The sequence below is a fragment of the Lontra canadensis genome, unplaced genomic scaffold, assembly GCF_010015895.1.
Source record: "Lontra canadensis isolate GAN:19392208 unplaced genomic scaffold, GSC_riverotter_1.0 scaffold35, whole genome shotgun sequence".
Lineage (NCBI taxonomy): Eukaryota > Metazoa > Chordata > Mammalia > Carnivora > Mustelidae > Lontra > Lontra canadensis.
In genome coordinates, this window is record NW_022631029.1 from 12,546,223 (window position 1) to 12,567,443 (window position 21,221).

The window sequence follows — 21,221 nt, forward strand, 5'->3', positions numbered from 1 at the left end:
AGCTTCTATAAAGGTTGGAGAATGTGGTGGTGGTGGCAGCTTAGGAGGATCCAAAGGATCCTTTTTGATGATTAGGATGCTTTGATTCCTATGATAAACATTGGTGAGGGATTGTACACACACACACACACACACACACACACACACACACACACACATGGTGTCGGTTTTCTAGACCACCTGGGGTCTGGAAGACAGGTAGATGACAACTGTACAAGAGGTTCTCTGGCAGCCGTGCCATGTGTGGAAACTAAAGTTCGTTGTTGCTGTTTGCTGCTTTTAAACTATCAGTAAAAGTGAGAGTAGGAATTGTGGTAACAGGAGAGTGATAGGTAATAGTGATAAAAATGGTAGCTAAGCATCTGTCCACGTGGATGGGCCACTTCCGGTGCTGACGTGCACAAGGGTTAGTTCATCTCAGTTTTGCTTACCTCGACAACAAGGGCAGGACGTTTGTCTCCCTCCTTCCCCCTAAGCACCAGCTCCCTCTGCATTTAGCAGGGACCCAGGAGATGAGCCAAAGAAGGGGCCCTCCAAAGCCACTGTTCATTTCCACTTATTTTGGGTCCTTCTGGAAAACGTAACTTGTGGGCTTGCCCTGGAAACCTGGTATCTGCTCCGGACATCAGTCTCCCCTCCCCAGGCCCCTCCTGCACCGCCAGGGACAGCCAGCCGTGCTCCCTGCCTCCCTGGGGACAGGGAACCCTCCTTCCAGCCCGACTCGCCTCTCCCATACCCAGCTGTATCATCGAGTCCTGATAATCAATGGACGCCCCCCCTTGGTTCTGGCCAGGCATGCCAGATTTTCACAGCGGGGATGAGTGTGGGGTTGTGGGCAGCACGGGGGAAGGGTGCACGCTCACATTGGATAACTCTGATTCCCTCTCCCTCCACCACTGGGGCTGTTTCTTGCCCCTGCAGCCAGAGGAAAGAAGTGGGTTTCTCTGAAGCACAATACCAATATTTTTCTAATTTGTCCAATAAAATCTTTCCCTTGAACTTCATGTTTGGCTTGATTTTATCCAGTATTTTCTTTAATCTTGGGTGACTTGGGTGTGAATCACGAGGCGTCTCCAAAAACAACTTAGACACAGGCACTCTCACTCAGCAGACTTGCTTTGGTTTCATTGGCAAAACTGCTAAAATAATACTTTTCTGTTGATAGCCAGGTCTCCTTAGTCTTTCTCCAAGTGTCTCTCGACCTCTCTATCCTTGCTAGCACCTTGTGACTTCTGGAAGACTGGCATTCATGCAGCACACCTTTACCTGGGTCCAGGTATGCTGGGTCCTGTGCTGGCCTGGGGAACATATTGCCAGTCCCTCGGAGTTGGGGAGTGGGGGAGTGGGGCAGCATCACAGCAAGAGGGACTCAAATTAGACCTTGAGGAATGCTGTTTGGGTAGTTCTTAGACATCTGGAAGTTCTCTTCTAGACCTATACCACTCACGAGCATTCAGGTTAAAAATATTTCAGAGTATAGTTACTGTTAGATTTCATTTTCTCATGCTTTATTTCCCCCCATGTCTTCTAAATATCTATGGATTTTATTTTTTCTTAAAATATGGAGCCCTGACTGTATCTCTTTTTCTCTTGCCCAACAGGGCATTGAGGGAAACTGGGAAGGCACCTCCGTTAGTATGATCTGATTTTTGTTGGAAGTGTAGTGATCCATCTGCCCCTGCCTCTTAGAAGGGAGGGTCATCTGAGTTTATTTCCTTCCCCAAGGAGGCCTGGAATGTGGACCTGGTCAAACCACCAAAAGAACACAAATCAGTCTCCTTCCCAGGAGCCACAACACAGGCAGGGCTCCACCGAGAAGCCTGGGGCAGGACTCATTTCCACGGAGACCGCATTGACATCTGCCAAAAACTGTTTGCTCTGCGTCTGCAAGCAGGGAAGATGGTGAAGGATGCTGGAGGGTTTCTATTCTGGATGAAAATTTGCCAGTCGCATCAGCTGCTGGGTGCTGTGGGTGGATGAGTTGGGAGGTGGGGATGAAGGAGAGAAAACTCCATTCATTCCTTCTGTGTTTGCGGGGCGCCCACTGAGTTCTAGACCCAGCAAAGTGCTCAGGGTGGTTACGGAGATGTGCCCAGATCTCAAAGAACTCAACATCTAAAGGGATGGATAAGATTTTGCACTTTGGGTGCATACGGAACTGTAGACATTACTAGGGAGGGTGCATTTCTGTGTGTTTGTTAATCCCGTTGTTGGTTTTAGTGTGTTCTTACATCCATTGATGACGACTTCTATGACAGGCATGGTGCTAGTTGCATGCGTGAAAACTTTCATTAACTAATATAATAGGAAACCTAGCAGTCGGTGCTGTGCAAGGGCCCGGAGGCTCAAAGGAAGGGCACCTGTGGGTTCAAGCCTGGGCAGAAGGTGTGTGGAGAAGGCATTCTGCAGTCAGACTGTAAACCAATGTGCATGCCAGGCCAAGGAGGTACAGATCTCTGTGGGGAAGGCGGCTGTCCCCCAGTGATAAAGGGATAAAGGGATAAGGTGACTAGGACGTTTCAGAACCAGGAGCCCTAACCCAGAGCAAGTGCCAGGTGCTGAGTTCAGCTCTGCTGGCTGGTGATCTTCAGGACGTGGGAGGCAGAGTGGTGGGGAACCAAGCGGCCCGGTCTGTGCAGCCACATGGGTGAACAACAGGGTCCTCACTGGACGATGGCAGTTAAGATCTGGCTAGACGAGCACCATCCAGTAAAGATATAACGTCAGCCACAAACAAGAGCTGCTTATGTCATTTAGAATTTTCTGGTGGCCACATCTGAAAAAAGCAAAAGAGAAACAGGTGGAATGCAGTTTAAGAATATATTTTGGCTACCCCGTATATCCAGAATCACAGAGTTTCAACATAAAACCAGTAAAAAATTATGAATGTGCTATTTTCCATTACTTTCTTAACTAACCTTTGAAATCCGATGTGTCTTTCATGCTTTCACGACATCTCATTTAGATCTAGCCACATTTCAGGTGTTCCAGGTGTGGCTTGATGCTAGCAGATGGGACAGCGCAGGTCAAGAGTGTGACCAGACATTTTGGACCCTTTGGCTGGAACCAACTCCACCACCAGCAGCAGCTCCTGTTGCTATTCCATCCTGGTAGTCTGTGCAAATGGTGGGTGGTTAGTTAGTCCTTCCCTTGTGGCCTCAGTCCCACCATCACAGGCTGTGGGGTGGAAGCTGGGAGTTGTTCGGAATTCAGGAACATAAGGTCAATGGTCAGAGCAGATGGGCTCCTGGCTTTGGTCATGCGGCTCTGGCGGTTTCAGCCTTGTGAGTTCACTCCTAAGCCATGCAGCCTTCCTCCACCAAACTGCACAGCCCCAGCCAGCAGGTGGGAAGCCTTAGCCACCTGGGGGGAGCCCGAGCTGTCGGGTTTTCTAAAATCAGAATGCTCAGACACCCCAGCCATGTCTGTTGTTCTACCAAACTCACGTCCACTCTTGCAGGAGACCCAGTGGTGCAGATACGTGTGCCGTCTTCCCACCGATTACAGACTCTTTCCATGCCCTCTGGGATGCAGCGTTGCCATGCCAGCCACTGGCTGGCTGTCCACAGCCTGCGTTCTGTCTGACCTCACCAGCCTTGCCTGCGGGGCACTCCTTGACTGTCGCACTCATTCTGCCACTTTGTTCTTGTGGACCTCTGGGAGGGTCATTTGTCTTTGTCCTTCTGCTCTTGCCCATGTGTTCTAGGTGGGCTGTCGCAGAAGATCATACAACATGTGAGTTAACACGTGGACGTGCTGATAAATACATTCTTATGCTGGATTCCTCTCCTGTGGAATTAAGTGGACATTCCCATCGGCACATGTAAATGTATGTTAAATGCGAAGGAGACTGTACATATCAAACACTGTTTCAATAGGAACTTAGAAGTTGGGGGCACTGGTAGAACCCTTGTCCAGATCCGACTGATTTAGCTCAAGCAGTGGATCATGGGAAGAGCCTTTGTATCGTTGCCAGAACTGTTGATGTGGGGCTGAGATGTGATCTTCATCACATCAGGGTAGATCTTTGGGTTATGCAGGGGCTGGCTCCCCTCCCATACATCTCATGGTTTTATTGTTTTGGTCATCCCTGCACTGGAGACACCTCGGTTCATTGCCCTTCATTTCTTCCCCTCATCCACACTTACTCAGGGCAAACGGGAAGGGTTCTTTCTTGGTCAACAGGTGTGGGCGGGGCCTCCCCATGCCCATCCCCATCCCCCCGCTGCCACGTCCGATTGGATCTGGCTGCAGAATGTGCCCAGAGCCCTCCCACCTCTCCTGTCTCTACACCCTGGCCAGGGGGACCCTTCTCCTGTCTCTCCCAAATGGCTGCAGTCCCCTTTCCGCTCCTCTCTGGAGACCTGGCTTTGCCCCACCCCCTCACCCCGCCCTGGCATTATTCACTCTGCAGGTCAGATGGCAATCTGACAATCAGATGGCAGGGCCCCTGACTGCCATTTAGTGTGAAACCCAAACTCCTGGCTGTGAGCCACTCCCTTCCCTCCTTACCCCCCATCATATCCCTTGCTCTCGTTTCCTTGGATAACTAATCACCCCTGGGAATTGTTGATGTGTTCAAATTTTCCCCTCCTGTCGCTTGTGGGTTCCTGGGGTTTTGCTACTGCACAGAAGAGAGTCAGTAGATATTTGTTGAATGAATTTGATGATGTTTGAATGATGTTGATGACTAAATGTCTGGGTACCAATTTCCCACAATAAATGAGAAGTGCAGGTGCCACACATTCACTCATCAAACGTGTATTGAGTGCTTGCCCTATCAGGCACAGAAACTGAATTACACGTGATTGGCCAGTCCCTCCTCATTCTGCCTCTCTCTCTGCCCTCCCGCTGGCCTGCAACGGTTCATCAGATGCTCCTAGAGTCCAGCACTGTGCTAGCTCATCGGGACGTAGAAGTAGGGAAAAGGGTGTCTCTCCCCACAGAAGCTCACTGCACAAAGCAAGAGTTTCCTGACAGCTAGAGAAAGGCCAAGAGGAGCTACGGGCTCACAGTGGCAGTTAAATGCTAAGTTAAATGTTTTTCTTGAGGAAAGGTGCCTTCAAATGCAGGAGGGCTTCCCAGAGGAGGTGGCATGCACACCAACTGCATCCACCCATCCCCTAGAGGATATTTTCCCCCCTGCTCAGGAGAGTCCCCACGCTCTCCTCAGGATGGCTATCCTCAGCCCTGACCAGACACACGACTTCTTTATTTTTTTTTTAAGATTTTATTTATTTATTTGACAGAGATCACAAGTAGGCAGAGAAGCAGGCAGAGGGAGAAGAGGAAGCAGGCTCCCCGCAGAGCAGAGAGCCTGATGCGGGGCCCGATCCCAGGACCCTGGGATTATGACCTGAGCCGAAGGCAGAGGCTTTAACCCGCGGAGCCACCCGGGCACCCCAGACACACGACTTCTTGCTCTGGTCTCAGACCCATGCAGGAGCCTGTTGGTTTCACGTCCCTTCCAAACCTTTCTCTCACGGGCTAGGTAGAATTCCCTCTCGCCCTCCTCTCAGGCTGCTGAGGAACTGAAGAAGACTCCCCAGTAGGTGGCGCCCGGGCACTGCCGTGTGCCGTGTCCCCGCGCAGATGGTGTCCCTGCCCCGGCACCTTCTCAGAACAAAACCCAGGGGACACAAGCTCGGGTCTGGTCTGAATCCATTCCGTTTCGTTTCAGAGAAAGAATTAAGAGATGCCCAGTAAGTGTATCTGCTCAGAGGAGTGTGTTCTCTGAGAAAAAATAAACAAGGCTGTGGGACCCCTGTGTAGCAAGCCCGTTCTTTTTTAAATACATCATTTGGCAAAGGAGAAGACAGAGCCCTGCATGCCTTCCTCTGGAGGAAATTGCTGAAGGCACTGTTTGCGTGGCCCTGGTCTGGACACTTGGGTGCCAGGAGCAGCCCTGAGCAGGGAGCGTTTTCACCTTGAGAGCCCCGGGAGGAGGCAAGGTCGTGGTGTGCCAGGATCTGGTGGACAGAAGCTACCCTGTGTCCCGGAAATAGCCGCTGGGTCCCCAGGTTCTGTGCTGGGCGAGTGCTTGGGCACTCAGGGCGTAGACGGAGTTGAGCAGGTGGGGGCACTGGCAGCAAGGACATGGGGTTACCTAGCAGGTCCACTCTCAGACTCCAGGAGAGCATCTGTGCGTGTTTTGTCTTCTTAAGTGTCCTGCGGGGTGGTGCCCACCCTAGAGAGAGTAGCTAATGCCTTGGCCAAGAACTATCGGCCAGAAAGCAAATTTGGGCCCATTTTCTGGGGAAAGGGAAAAAAAAGGATGATGATAGACAATGACATCTGGTCATTTTTCAGAAAGTTAAATCCATTCCATTGAAAGGAGGTCCTTAATTAGGAAGCAGTGTTATAAGGTTCTTTGGCAGTGTGCAGTTTGGGCTGGAGAGCCTCCCTTAGCTCCTGCAGACACCTTTCCCCTTCTGCTCTGCTCTCTGCCCCGGCACACTGGTCCAGAGGGCACTCAGCAGCGGATCCTCTACACTGGGCACTGGGTGGGGTTTGGCGAGTGGCCCCTCCCCCTGCAAGAGGGAGAGAAAGGCCGGTGGGGTGGGTACACTTTCAGCCCTGTGCCCCCGGAACTGGCTGCACCCAGTCTAAAGCCACATCAGCCTGGCCTTCTCTGTAGCTCTCTCTCTCTGGGGGCTCTGTCCCTTCAGGCAGAGTGCTGGAAGGGCCCCACTGCTCCTGGGGAGCAGAGTGCACCGTTTCTTCTCGTCTCCCTCAGCCTGCCCACACTGCCCGTTACAATAGCCTCTTTATTAAACCTTCCTTAATTAGCCAGCGTGACTATGCCATGTGCTTCCTGCTGGGGGCCTGACTGATACAAAGGTAAGAGTAGACCGAAGGTTTGCTTTTCTTAAGCTCTGACTCTGCCAACAAAGAAAGCAAGAAGGAAGGATGGAAGGATGGAAGGAAAGCAATGGGAAGGAGGAGGGAGGAAGGAAGGGAAAGAAGAGCAAGAGACGCCCCATTAGTGCCTTGATTATTCATGTAGGTAGTTATTTCTAGGAGCAGTGGGAGCAGAGAGCTTCCATATACCCTTCCAGTAAATTCCCCTTTTGCTCGAGGGATTAAGAAACTGAGACCTGTTGCTTACAACGACAGCAGCCTAGCCCGTACAGCCCTGAAATCCCCAAGTCTGGGAGCCTCTGCTGGGTGTGGTTCTGACCCCAGCTCTCAGGGACCTGTCTGCACCCCTTCCACCCGCCACCCACCTCCCTCCCCAGAGAGGCTTCTCCCCATCCAACCAGGCTTCTTGCATAGGACTTTGAGTTTGGCCTCTGCACTACATTATAGAAATATCTTGACGCATCTGCCCCTGACGGCAGGGCAATCCACCTGAATGCGGATCGGATTGTGTTCTGCTCCCCCGTGTATATCCATGGCCTGGTGGGGTACCCAGCGGAAGAGAGAGAGCGGTGAGTCGGTGGGGAGACAAGACTCACGTCTAGGAAACTGATGACAGGCTATATTCTTAAGCACCAGGGTGGAAATACCGATAAGAAGTAGACTTTGTAAAAGGACTTGGTGTCTTGCTGTGGAAGGGGTGGCTGGAGGAGGCCTCGGGGAGCTGGTGTGCAGCCTAGAAGCTTGAGGTCACCGTCTGCAATCCAGGCCAGCACAGCTGGGAGCAGCAAAGTCCCCACCGACTCACCGCTCTCTCTCTTCCGCTGGGTACCCCACCAGGCCATGGATATACACGGGGGAGCAGAACACAATCCGATCCGCATTCAGGAGGATTGCCCTGCCGTCAGGGGCAGATGCGTCAAGATATTTCTATAATGTAGTGCAGAGGCCAAACTCAAACTCAAAGTCCTATGCAGACGCCAGATGCATAGCCAGCTCCTTCTCCCACTGCTGATGCGGTGAGCCTGCCCTCCCTCCCTCCCTCCCTTCCCTCCTCCCCTCCCTCCCTCCCACCCACCATCCCTCCTTCACCTGGCATATGTATTCATTCGGCACATCTCACGTGCTCTATCAGATGCTGGAGATCTGGCCCTAAGACAAGACAGACATAATTCCCCTTCATTTCCTGTTTACAATCTCCTGCAGATTTTTTTAAAGCTCCTAAGTAAACAAACAAATAAAAAAGCACTACACATTTTGGATCAACTCTCCAAAAGAAACAAGGATCTGAGAAAACAAAAAAGTAGGGAGAGGCCCCTCCTTTAGCTGGATGGTCAGGGAGAGCCCTTCCTGGGAATGGCATGTTTAGCTCAGCCTTGAGGGAGGGGAAAAAAAAATCACCGTGCAAAGCTGTTCAGAGACTCACTGGGGCTGAAGGAACAGTGTAAACAAAGACACTGAGGCTTGGGATGTTCAAGATGTCGCGTGTCTGGAACCTGTTGGTACATCTAGGACAGACTTCTGAAACACCAGGGGAGGTGACTGGAGTTTCTTTTGATAGGGTCCTACTTGGGGAGAAGCTTAGGGAAGCATGTGACACTCTGCCCTTGTCCCTTCGGTCCCTGCCATTTTCCACACACACCAGTCTGGCCTTGCAGCTGCCAGCACCCCGCTGAAGACTTCCCCTGGCTTCTGGAGTGCGCTCCTCTGAGGCACACAGCAGGCCAGAGGTGCCAGGGAATTAGAAGACTGGCGCGCACTCCCACCTCCCAAGCCCGGTATCTCCAGGTGCCTCTTTGGCAGCGCCTCCTGGAGCCCTGCGGTGGGACTGCAATCCAGCTGCCCACAGCGCTAGGGGGCTTGACGATGCCCCTAGTGTTGGCTGCCTGTCTCTCTTGGTGTCTGAGTCACTTGACCATGTCCCCACAGGCATTTCCGTGGAACCCCTCCCAAGTGAATACCTTGCTCTTGAATGCTGGTCTCTGGGGCTGCTTCAGAGGGAAAACTCAATTCGGAACCCCAGCGGACCTGTGTTTCTCTGCAAAAACTGATTTGCCGTAGCCTAGAGCATCAGATGCACTTTTGTGTGCCCCCACTCCACCCTTGGCATTAACGTGATGCCATCCGCCACATTTTCTGTTCCTTTCAGACCCCTGTGCGTGAACTCACATCACACCAGCCTGCTTGGAGAATCCGCATTTGCGCTCAGAAGTACCAGGGAGCACGGGCTTTGTGCCGTTAATAATCAAGGGCAGGCGTTTTAAGGAAATCTGGTTTAGAGATAACATCCTCTGCTGTTTTATTGTTTGGCGAAAAGATTTGATGAGGACAAAGCCTTTCTTTACACTGGACGCACTCTGACCTTTGTTTTACTAGATTAATTTCATATCTAGAGTGCCCCATCTTGGATGATGAATTAGCAATAAAAAGCTCATCAAAATGTAATTACATGCAATGTGTTGAATAATGATCTCTTAAAAATTCCTATAGATTTGTCTGCACCTCCTTCCCCTCCTGGGGGAAATGAGCCTCAGCTGCTTGCTACTAGCCCCAGCTCAGGAATGCAAACCCTGGCCCTATGGAGGGTCTGAGATGGGAGAGCTGGCTTCCATCATTGCCCAGTGTCATCCATTGATCAATTGCTTTTCTACATGTGATGCACATCTTTATATGATTTAAAGGACCATCTCCACGGGGGTAGGAATACACAGGAAGTGGAAGCCCTCACCTCCTCCATCTGCAGCAGCCTGTCGCAGGGAGGGAGTTCTTAATTAAAATGTTAACTGCCCGACAATAGCGGGCAGACCAGCATGGAGAAGGCCTGCAAAGCAAGCCTTAAAGCTTTCATAACTGTAAATTCCAGGAAAGTTTGCTCCTCCTTAAAATAGGAAAACAGAACCATCTGTGTCTCAGAGGAGACTTAACTGAGCTGTGCGAGTGTTGCTAGGCTTTCCCCAGGAGCCCGGCTGGTTTCTCTCCAGGGGCTGGTCTTGGACAGGGAGAAAGCCGGGCCTTACCCCTGCTTGCTTGAGGAGCCCTGTAAACCCTACAGCTGGGGCTGACAGCAGACTATTCAGATGATTCCAACAGTGAAAATACCCCACTCATTTGAATAACTGAAGAATTCAATCATTTGAATGCCAATGATTATTCCTCCCGGAGTTTACATTTTAGAAAGATAGTGCATCTGAATCCCCATGAGGGCATTAAATTGCTATCTAATTAGCAGTCCCAAATTATATATATTTAAAAGATAATTAAAGGTTTGAAGGCTGTTGGAATAACTGGTTATACATTTAAATGAATCACAAGAAATTTGTTAGTAATGTGCGGAGTTTTTCTTTTATTTCTTGCTTCCCTCTTTGAAGTTCAGTAGACCCAACCTCTCGGGGTTAAGTTTGGTAGCAGTAAGATAAAGGCAGATGGTTTTAATTATCGCAATCCAACCTCCAAATAATTATAAGCAGCTGTCATTTTTACGTAATCCTAAATGATAAGACCCAAAGAATGCAAGTAGAAAGGTTGACACCATGGGCTCTTGGGCACCGTAATTTAATAATGCCCACCGCGCTGCCAGGCTGACCACTGCACTTTGCCGAGAAGGTGCCTGAACCTCTCCGATCCTCGGTCGACTTTTAAAACCAAGCGGTGGACACGTGTATTTCTGAACGGGCTCCCCAGGTGCCACTTCTGCATTCTCTGGGGGTGTTTGCAGGGCAGAGGGGAGCCCTGATATGCTCAGAATATGGAGACAAGAAAGTAGTTTGGCTCAGCCAGACGGGGCTTTGGCTGCAAGTCCTCCTCGGCCTCCCTGCCCCTTTCTCCTTGGGATGGCGTCTTCCCCTGTTCTTGTGCCACTGAGCCTCTCCTAGAGGTGATGGCCTGGTAGAAGGCCACCCAGCAGCTGGCATTTCTCTGGGCTGTGGCTGGGGATTTCTCAGGGAGGAGTGCTCACGCAGCGGGCCAGGGTCAGAAATCCCAAATGACTGGCTGACCTGCCGGCCTCTACCCCGGAGGCTCCGGGATCCCATTTACATTTACATTTTGGGTGTGTCTCTCTCTGGAAGGACAGAGACCCCCCCTGAGGAGCAAGTCAGGGGGATACTTATCATAGCCGCAGTGGCTGCTCCCTATTGGACCCAATGACTACAAAACCAAAGTCTGACAAAGGCACACCGTTCACCCTAGGTAGCCCTGCGGTTGCACTTTGCCAGAGACAAGTCTAGAGCATCCTCTAGAAGGAAGACACACCACACCACACCACACCACACCACACACACACACACACACACACACTCCAAATTGAATCAAAAGCCCAAGGACCCAAATGCCTGCTTGCTTCTCCCAGAAATCCTCTCCTGGGGTGTCTCAGTTTCTAGCTACATTCCGGGAAGAGGGTCTGGTGGGAACTGGGACAGGTGAAGGGAATTCCCGGACTCCTACCATTGCAGCAGGATTGGGGGTCCTATGACTGGAACGCCCGTGTCAGGAAACGGAGCCTGCTTCATCCAGGCTCAGATACAAATATAAACAGTACCTTCCTGTACATTTAGTGGAAAGAGACCTTTGAGAGTTAACCATCGAGGTTCAGCTCTGCTCAGTGTGGGATGGCAGGGAGGTGGCTGACTGTGATCCCAGGTCACCTCATGGTCATCCCTTCCTGTGCCCTCGCAGGACACATCACAGGCAAGCACCTGTCCACTGGGGGCAGCCTCAGGGCCACCAGGATATGTCAGTCCATGAGCCAGAGCAGTCTCTGAGGCTAGGGTCGGTCTCCGCTACAGCCTTCCCGGTCAGCTGTGTGACCTTGGACAAGTCACTCAACCTCCCTGACCTCAGTTTCCTGGGCTGAAAAATGAATGCAAAAATAGGGCCTCTGGAGGGGATTGTTCTGAGGATAAAATGAGCTCATGTTCCCATGAGGTCTGGAACTGGCCAGGCACATAATATGTGTTATACACGTGCTCATGAAATGAATATAGGTCCCAATGTGTTCACTTACTCTGTGTACTCATTCGACTATTCAACTATTCGTGGTGAACCTTCTGCCAGGTACTCTCCTGGCACTGGCAGGTTCGATGCCAAAGGAGAAGCAGCCTCTTTCCGGAAGATCTTGGGACCTAGTGGGGGACATAGGCAAGTAAGCAACAAACTTGCAGTATGCTGTGATGGGTGTGGAGACGGAGAGACCGCAGGAGGCTTAGGAGAGCACAGGAAGGACCTGAACCAACTCCACACTGGGCAGCAGACGTCCCAGAGGAGCTGCTGCCTCCTCTGGTCCCGGGAGACACTGGACTTTGAGCTGAGGTGAAGAGTGCTGGGAACAGTTGGAGTGGGGGAGGGATGCAGGGGCCTGAAGGCAAGGATGGTGATAACATTGTTAGCAGCTGGCTGGATCTAACTGGAGAGCAGTACAGAGGGAGTTGGGAAGTGGTGAGAGGGAGGTCTGAGCCATAGGCAGAGGCAGACTGATGGGGACTGTGGCATTCTGGAGCATTGGACATCATCCTAGGGGGCATGGGGAGAGGAGCTGTGAGGATTCCAGGCCAAGTGGTGGTTTTGGTTGCAGAAGAACCCCCTTGGCTGGACCCTGAACAGTGGATGGCAGGGGCACAGTCCATGCAGGGGGGCTTAGGAGATGCTCACCCTCATCGGGGGGAGGGAGGGTATTGTGGTGGCTGAAACTAAGTTGGTGGCGAGAAGGATGGAGAGATGTGACTCAATTTCAACATACACATTGAAGATAAAAGCAGTGGACATGGTGGTTTGATGAGCCCTGGTTGCCTTGCCTGGCCCACTGGCCTCTTTCTCTGACTATTTGCCTCTCCAGCCTCTGACCAACATCTTCATGATCACAGACAAATATAAGACCCAGAGGACTGAGTCAGCCTTGCAGGGGACTTTTGGTTTTCCTATGAGTCATGGGCGACATCAGAAGTCTCTTGGGCTTATTCAGACCAGCATGCATCCAGAATTTTTTTTTTTTTTTAAGATAGATCAGTGTATTTCAGAATCACCTGCAAAAAAAAAAAAAAAAAAGAATCAAACCTAAATATTTTGCTGGGTCACCAGTCTAGTGGGCTGGACAGAGCAGTGACAGATGAGAGCCTACTCAGTTTGGTGGTCAAGATGTGGCCAGGGCAGAGAGCAGGTGGGTGGGAAAGATGGTCGTAGGCATATTGATAATACAATACTGTGTGTCCTTGGGAAGGTGCAGAGCAAGGGCCACCCCAGGGGAGAAGGGAGATAGACTCTAGCAAAGGATCAGAGAAACATCCTTGGAAGATGTGGGCACAGAGGAGGATTGATCCCTTTATGTCTTCTCTTCCTTCACAAATATCTTGAAAACTTTAAGCAGAAAAAGAGAAACAAAATGAAGACATCATGCCAAGCATTCTGCTAGATAAAATCACATGCACGTGTGTGCGCACACACGTGCACACACATGCAGACACACACACACACACACACACACACACACACACACACACATTGATATAGGTTTGAGGAAGGCTCAGCTTTCTGATATAGGTTGATCCCATCACAGGCATAAACCAGAGTCCGGGGTAGTGGTAGCTGGCTTGGAAAGAGGGATTCCTTTCCCTCTTTCCTTCCTCTCTCTCTTTCCTTCACTTGCAAATTTATTGCGCACTTCCTGCGGTCATGCCAGTTAGCACAGAAACCTGAACATGGAGAGAGGTCTCTCCGTTCTAAGCACCATCCCTCCGAGGGGAACCAGCAAGACTGGAGACTTCTCCCAGGAGCTGAGCCAGGAGAGGCACTGGGAGCAGGGGGTGGCAGGTGAGGAAGGCGTGGAGAGGTGCTGGCCACAGGAGGAAACACCCAGAAGAGAGCTCGGTCTGTGTGGACGCTCAGCTACAGCACCCCTGGACAGGAAACGTGTTTCATCGCACTGTCGGTTGATGCGCTTTTCTGATCTCAGCTGAAAGAATAAGAAAATTCATTGTCTTGGCAGTTCCAAAATTGGAGTCTCCTTGTGGTGCCCAATTATAGTGCATGTTCAAAGTAGACTGACACATTTCAATTCCCAAGGGTCTCTTGCTCGAGGGAATAATGCCAACTAAAGTTCTGTAAATGCGCAGAAAACTTGCCTTGGCAAATGTCACATACTTTCAACTTATAGAGGTCCTCTTGTTATCCTAGATGTTGTTTCCTAATGACTCAGGTATCTCCAACCTTTGTATGAAATCAGCTTTGGGATATGGCACTGGGTGCTTAAGATCCTGGTGCAACTATGTTTGGACCTTTGAAATTCATTCTTTTCTTTTCTTTTTTTAGAGCAGTGGAGGGTGAGCAAGCGGTGGGGGCTTGCGGGGTGGGCAAAGGGAGAGAGAGGGAATGAATCCCAGGCCGACTCTATGCCCAGCACAAGCCTGACTCAGGGCTCCATCTCACGACCCTGAGATCATGACCTGAACTGAAATCGAGTCAGACACTGAAGCAGTTGAGCCAGACAGGCGCCCCTGAAATTCATTTTGAAGGCTGACCTGCATCTAAGCTTTGCCCAGAAAGCCATAGGGTGGGTTTTGTCCAGTGTCCTAACCTATCAGAGAGGCCGCCTTCCACGCACCCACAGGAGTCTTTCCTTTGCAAGTGGCATTCGGGTTCTGCCTTCCCTGCTACAGGCTGCTCTCTCCCCCCACGCCCCCCCAGGGGGGCCCTTCCCCTGACTCAGGTCCTGAACTCTCTTCTCCCGGTCAGTGTCCCTGCTTCCCAGGCCCGTTGCTGGCACAAATGCTCCTCCCGCCCCCGCCGCTCAGCCCTATTTTCATTTTTATGACTCGCCGGCTATGACAAGACAGACCGGCTTCCTAGGAGTGGGAATTTCAGCCCAGCCGCCATGGAGAAGCCACGCTGAAGGTCAAAACCACTGGCAGAGCTGGGCCGCTTCCTCCCCACACACCATGTGGGTGACTCACGGCGACTTGGAGGACACCGATGAAGATAAAGGTCATTTGGGTTTTCAAAGCAGCCTGTTAATTGTTGTTTTTTAAAAAAATACCAAAGCTGTTTGAGTTTTACAACTATCAAAAGGATTTTGTAATCACACTAAGAGAGCATGGGGAACTTTTCATCTTTGAGACACTTAAAAACATTAATTAGTGAGAGCATGGTACCTGGTGGAAAAAGGAAAAGCCTTGTTGTCTGGACATGCCCAGTTGTGTCTCTCCCACCTTCCGGCTGCTTTGGGACACACCCGCCGGGCTTCCCTCCTGCCTACCTGGGCTGCTCATCTTCCTATGCGCGCAAAGGATTTCATCTCCGTATACAGACTCATCGGGACACCGCCGTGCTTGTCCCTGCCATCCTGTCATCTAGCTTACCTAGCAAGGTCTGAGCCCTATGGCGGCACACCACTAGAGGGCCAGCACCATTCTGATGGAAATCCCAGCTACCACGGTGCCGTCGGACGCTACCAGGCTTGTCTGAGACTCTGAGTCAGATACTGGCTAATGGGCCTGGCGTTGCGTGTCCTGTATATGTGGCCCGATGCCAGCTCTGTGTGTGCCTTCAGTGCGTCCTTACTTGTTCTCAGTTTGAAACTGACTCTTGCGTGGGTTTCCACCATGGTTCTGCACCCGCTTAACATGCCTGCTCTGTGCGGCGCTGTGGGTGGTCGCCGTCGGAGCTGAGACCCCCTCCAGGGAGGCAGTGCGGACGGTGGTGAGGACCCAAGGCTGAGCTACCGGGCAGAGGTGCGGTTGAATCACTCTGTCCTAAGGTTGATCAGCTGTGCCACCGCCACATGGTCTGCATCCCTGGACTCCGCATTTGCCGTCTGTGGGGTGATCGGCCCTCCAAGGAGGTACATGCTGCGTTTAGCACCAAGCCTGAAAAGAGAACATTCACTCTTCCTGAGCAATGATAGGAGGGGAGGGAGAAGCTGGCCGGCAGAAAACTCTCTCTCTCTCTTTTTTTTTTTTTTTTGCTAAAGGCAGTTACTTGGAAAGCAGAACAGATTGGTTGCTACATTTTATAAATTCCTTGTGGGAGGAACAATGAACTTAGAGAACTGGAAGCAGTAACTTCTTCCAAGGACTTACCTTTGGGCCAGCTAGCCAAAGAGTGGGTGGCGATGCCCTTGTTGCCTGTTTTGTGATAGCAAGGGCAATATTTTGTTTTCCATTCTTGCACTTTTTAGTATTTTCCAAATGTTCGGCAGTGAGCAGTTTTTACATGGAAAATCGGGGATCGGGGTGGGGGGTACTTAAAAAACAGCAAAAGCTTAAACTAAATGTGGACTATCGCCGGGAGAGCAGTGTCCGATACTCCGCTTCTACTGAATCTCCACTGACTGGGGCCACCCCCTCTGAGGCTGGACCTTGCATGACAGCCAGAGAACTTGACTTGCAAATTCTAGGGGACGAAGCTATAGCCCTGTCTCAGGCCCACCTGGCCACATGGCCTTGGAGCCACGTCCTGTTTGCGACCCTTCCCTTTGACCTTGAGATTGGACTGCAACACCAGGTTGAACTGCCACTTTCAAAGGCTAGAAATATGATTAAACAGCCACACTGTAAAGAAACATTGTATCCCATGAGCTTCGGCACTGGGTGGAGGCAGGAGCTGCCACATCCCTGAATTAGTAATGACATTAACGTTTACTGGTGTTGGCCTAGTGGGTGTTTCTCAAGACTGTTTGTCAGAACATACTCTGTGATGTGCTACATTTGTGCCCATTTGCTTCCCACGCCAGCCCTGTGAGCTGAATGCTATTACCCCACCCTGCAGATGAGCAGCACGGGGCCTAGAGAAATGCACGCCCGCCACGGAACATGCAGCCTGTGTGTGATTCAGAGATCCAGGCTGCTACCTGCTCTTCCAACCGCCCTGATGGGCAAGCAGTGGGTCATGACCTACACCTTGAGTGCAGGAGACGACCCTGCTCAGACAGCTTCTCCATGCTTCGCTGGGGCTACCCTAGGCCTGGCTCAGTGCCTGATAAGTGTATTGGCGGGGGATGTAGGTGAGTATAGGAGCAAATAAGGGACCGGATGGAGGCAGGAGGGAAGGAATGAGGTGCCCAGGAGCCATTAGGCCATGCTGTCTTGTGTGCAGAGGAGAGAAGATATGCCTCCTTTTCCTTATCCTGAAAGGACTACTTCAGCCCTTGGGACGAGAGGAGACTCAGGCCTTGGGGGAGGTGGCAAAGGTGTTCACCAGCTGAGAACCTTGCCAACCTTGGGAGAGAACATCTGCCCAGACAGTGGCTGTCTCCCCGCCCTTGGCCACACCCCTGCACCAGATGGCATTAGCTCTGGGCAAGTTTTCTTCCTCTCCAGTTGTGGGCCTCCCAGCCCCATCTCCTTCCTTCCTGTTGGCAGCATGGAGCAGCACGTACAATTTATCAATTATTAGCATACACAATATGTGCCTCACGGAGGCTGTATGGCTGTATGTAGATGATTTTCTCTGGCCCTTCCAAAAAACGCTCAGGAAAAGCAAAGGCGTTTTTGGTTTTTTCGAATAAACATGAACGTGACCATCACTTTAGCCCATCCCGTTGTGCTTCTGGAAGTCGGCCTGTAGGTAACCCCAGCGAGCACACTCACGGAATCCAGGAAACACCACCTGGCGGGTTCAGGCGTGGAAGGCGTGCCCCCCGATGGCTCCAGCTGGCCCCTCAGATGGGTGCCCGTCCTGTCCTGTCCTCCCAGGCCACAGGCTGGTTTGTGTGTTCACCACATCTGGCCTTTATTTGAAACCCCACCTCAAAGTATTTCATAGCACAGAATATCTTTCCTTATTAAATTCTCCCCCACATATTTTTTTCATAAAACAGGCACCAAAAACTACAAACCTACCCGTGGCTCTCAAAGTATCTGTTTATAAACCTTTGGAAACCGTTCGCAATTCGTTAATCACATTTTCAAAGGAAGTTACAGTTTATAGATACACTAACAAATGCCATATCCGATGCCTCAGCCCCAGTAACGAGATCCTCACGCAGGGAGAGAGGGAGTGGAGCTGGTGGATCCAGGATGTGTCAGAGGCTAAATCCGGAGGGACAGGGGAGAGCTGGCCCAGAGGCCTGAGGTTTACTTCTGTTTCTGTCACTCTTACTCTGTGGCCTCACATCTCTTCTCTCGTGGGGAGAGTAGAGAGAGGGGATCAGCCGTACTCAAACACAGTAGTCTATCTACAGTGACAGTGAGATAGATATTTTTCAGGTTACATGCTCCTAAAAGACTGTTAGGAACACTTCACTTAAAATGTACTTTAAAAGTGGTTCATTTACAAGGGGAAATGTTAAAGACATTAAATATATCCAAGTCAGAACTCCGAAGTTCCCAATGCTTAAAACCCAAGCCAGCTTAAAAAAAAAAAAAAAAAAAAAAAATCTTTAAGAAGGAAAAGGGGTAATGTGGAGAGCATATATTTGGTACCTAAAACATCCAAGGGCATAAAGCTTTCAGGTGCAGCTTGATCCAGGCACACACACCATGTTTTCAGGACTCTCTCCTGTTTTTTCTCTGCTTGCTCTGCACTGGCTTCATTCTCAGGAAAGCTCTCTCCAAGCAGAAGCAGAGATAGTTATGAGGAGCTCAAGTTCACATCCTACCACCTTAATGGTGCCAGCAGATGTGCACTCCTCCACTGCTGGAGGCCATGAACAGCTCAAGTGTCTTCCTTGTGGAGGTCTCATCTCTAGCCTTCCCATACGTTCTCTTAATAGGAGAGAAGATAAAGGTGGACCTCAGGTCCTTATGCTGGAGTTTACTCATCACCCTCAACCTGTCTTATTTTATGCAACAGCCACTGATTTTTCCTTCTCTCATTCAAAATAATCACTCTGCTACATTACTGCTTGCACTCTGAAGGAGCTCACCCATTAATAAAGACCCCAATGGGAAGCATTTTAGACCGGTCTCCCAAACCCGGGTAAGCAGACATTGTAGAGGGCCATTCCCACAATGGCATTCTAGAACAAGTATCCCCAGTCCTGCCTGTTTTCTTCAGTGAAATGAAATTACTTAGACTCACTGGCTTGTGGACCAGCCCACTGTGAATGCCTCTTCACCTCCAGGTTTCCTGGAGGAAAGTGCAAAGTACTGAATTCCTTGCGTAGTTATAGGAAAAGAAAGGAAGAAGGAGATCTAAGAGTGGTCAGAAGTCAAGGGTTCACTTAAAGATCTGTGGATTACAGAATTGCCAAGTACCATCTGAAGACTTGGGGCTTCGTAGCATAGGTATGAGTTTTTCCTGCTGGGACAGTCTGGAGTCCCACCTGAGCTATAGTCCACAAGTCGGTGCATAAGAGATGTGGCTTCTGTGAATCACTGAATGGGTCACCTTCATTTCAAGGAAATGACCTGTTAGCCAACTGTATACAATGAGCCTGTGTCTTGGCCAGCAAGCTCATGGCTCTCAGGAGTTATGCTAGCTATATATTAAGGCTTGATTCTGTGCCAGGAATGGCTTTGTCCATTTGCATGCAGTATCTAGTTAATCTCTCAACCTACCATTGCCCAGGAGGTACTATTGCTTTTCCTATTTTGCAACTGAGAAAAGGGGACCGTGGAGGAACTTGGCGCCCTGCTCAGGATCACAGGCCCAGTAAGTGGCAAAACCACCCTCACGAAGACAAATGGACATTTTCTGAGGCTAAGGGAACATTGGGTGCTTGGGACCTCGGGAGTCTTTTTAAATTTCTTTAGGAGTGTTTGAAATAACGTGAGGTTCAGCCATGAAAATTTGGTCAGGGGCTGGTGATGGGTGGGGTATGTCCTGCCCCAAGCTGGCTGTGGGATCTTATCTAAAGTGTCCTTTTACGCATTATTTAGCTTGTGACCGCCTCTTTTCCTGTATGCGCGGTGGGCAATAAACTGACCTTGAAAAGGCAAAATTAATGGTGATAACCTGCAAGCAGGTCCTTGGAGAAGAAAGACAGACTGCTTCATTGGCTTTGTTTATAGTACTGGGTCCTTTCTAGGTGTCTGATAAATGTATTTGAATAAATAAATAAAGGAGCATTTTGAAATAACCAAAGGAAGTACTTCTCACCAAAAAACAAAACAAAACCAAAAAACGAACAACAACAAAAACGATTTTAGACCTAGCACTGCACCACCCACGAAAGCTCTGCCTTTAATGCCCGGAAGCTGGGGTGTGTGGGCTTCTGGGGGCAACTAGCAGCTCTCAGTAAGGCTCTTACCAAAATGGAGCTTGGAGGCCGTTAGGCAGTTAACAGAGGTCTGAGACTGTCTGACTCTGCCTCCTTGAAGGGATGTGGCAAATCTTTTAGCATCATGTGGCCCCCTCCCCATCGCACCTCCTCACTGTGACACATGGGTCACAGCTCCACTCGCCTTCTTCTGTTCCTTCCACTCAGCCTCCGCCTGGCTCTCGCAAGGGCTGGAGCTTCCGTGAACACACAAAGTTTCCATAACGGGATCCAACTGCAAATCTGCTGTCATTTACGACGGCCTCTCAGGCAGCCACTTCCCCTCCTCTTTGTCTGCGATGGATCCGATGTCCTAAAACTGACCTTGAACATCTGTGAGTTGGAAAACCTGAGAGAAGGGAGTGGACAGGTGGCTGACCCAGGTGACTCAAGCCCACTGCCCTTCAGGGACAGTGCAGCCTTCCTGGGGGGAGGGGGGCTGTGGAGTGGGCACACTCCAGAGGCGTCCCAGGTCTCCTGAAATGCACTTGACAGGAAGAATAAGAGGGCGGGAAAACCACTAGACCCCGTTTGGCCCCACAGTGGCCAAGATCTACCCTGTCTGGCCTTTGTCCCCTTGGTCCTACTGGGGGCCCATTCAGATCTGTGTGGTTCAACATCTTGGCAGTGATCTTCTCCTTCACAACGATGTGCCTTTAGCACCTGTGTCTACAGTAGCCAAGCAGCGTCCAAAATAGTAACCTGTGCTTTGGGGGTCGGAAAACACAGGGACACTGTCCCCTCTCAAATCTTACCAGTTCAATCCAAAGATGACCAACTTAGGGACCGAAAAAGAAAAAAACTACATACATAGGTATTTTTTCCCCAATATACCATTGGCCGTAGCTTATGAACTTAAAAGGGGCTGCTTATCTTCAGCCCGCAGTAGAGGGCAGACTTTCCTACATTATAAACATCCCAACCACCAGCATTAAAGGCCCTGAGACACAGGAACGTCCAAACATACACCCATCCAGCGGATAAAATGGTAGTCTTGTGGGGTGACTAACACCAGTGATTTCGGGTGAAAAAAGAAAAACCACTCTCCCAGTTCTTAAGACACTCATGAGCTTTTCCAGAGAAATGCCCTCATGGCCATTAAATCTGGCAATGACTCCCAGCACCCACATCCACTCTGGGCACAGAGGTCTTCAGTTCAGTCCTGCTGCGGCCTGTG

The 21,221-nt window shown here is 50.5% G+C and overlaps 1 protein-coding gene across 2 annotated transcripts in view; it reads left to right on the plus strand.

Moving 5' to 3' along the window:
- The window catches only part of CACNA2D3 (calcium voltage-gated channel auxiliary subunit alpha2delta 3), an 857,887-nt gene that overhangs the window by 642,054 nt on the left and 194,612 nt on the right, over window positions 1-21,221 (plus strand). The gene's annotated exons all lie outside the window — the stretch shown is intronic.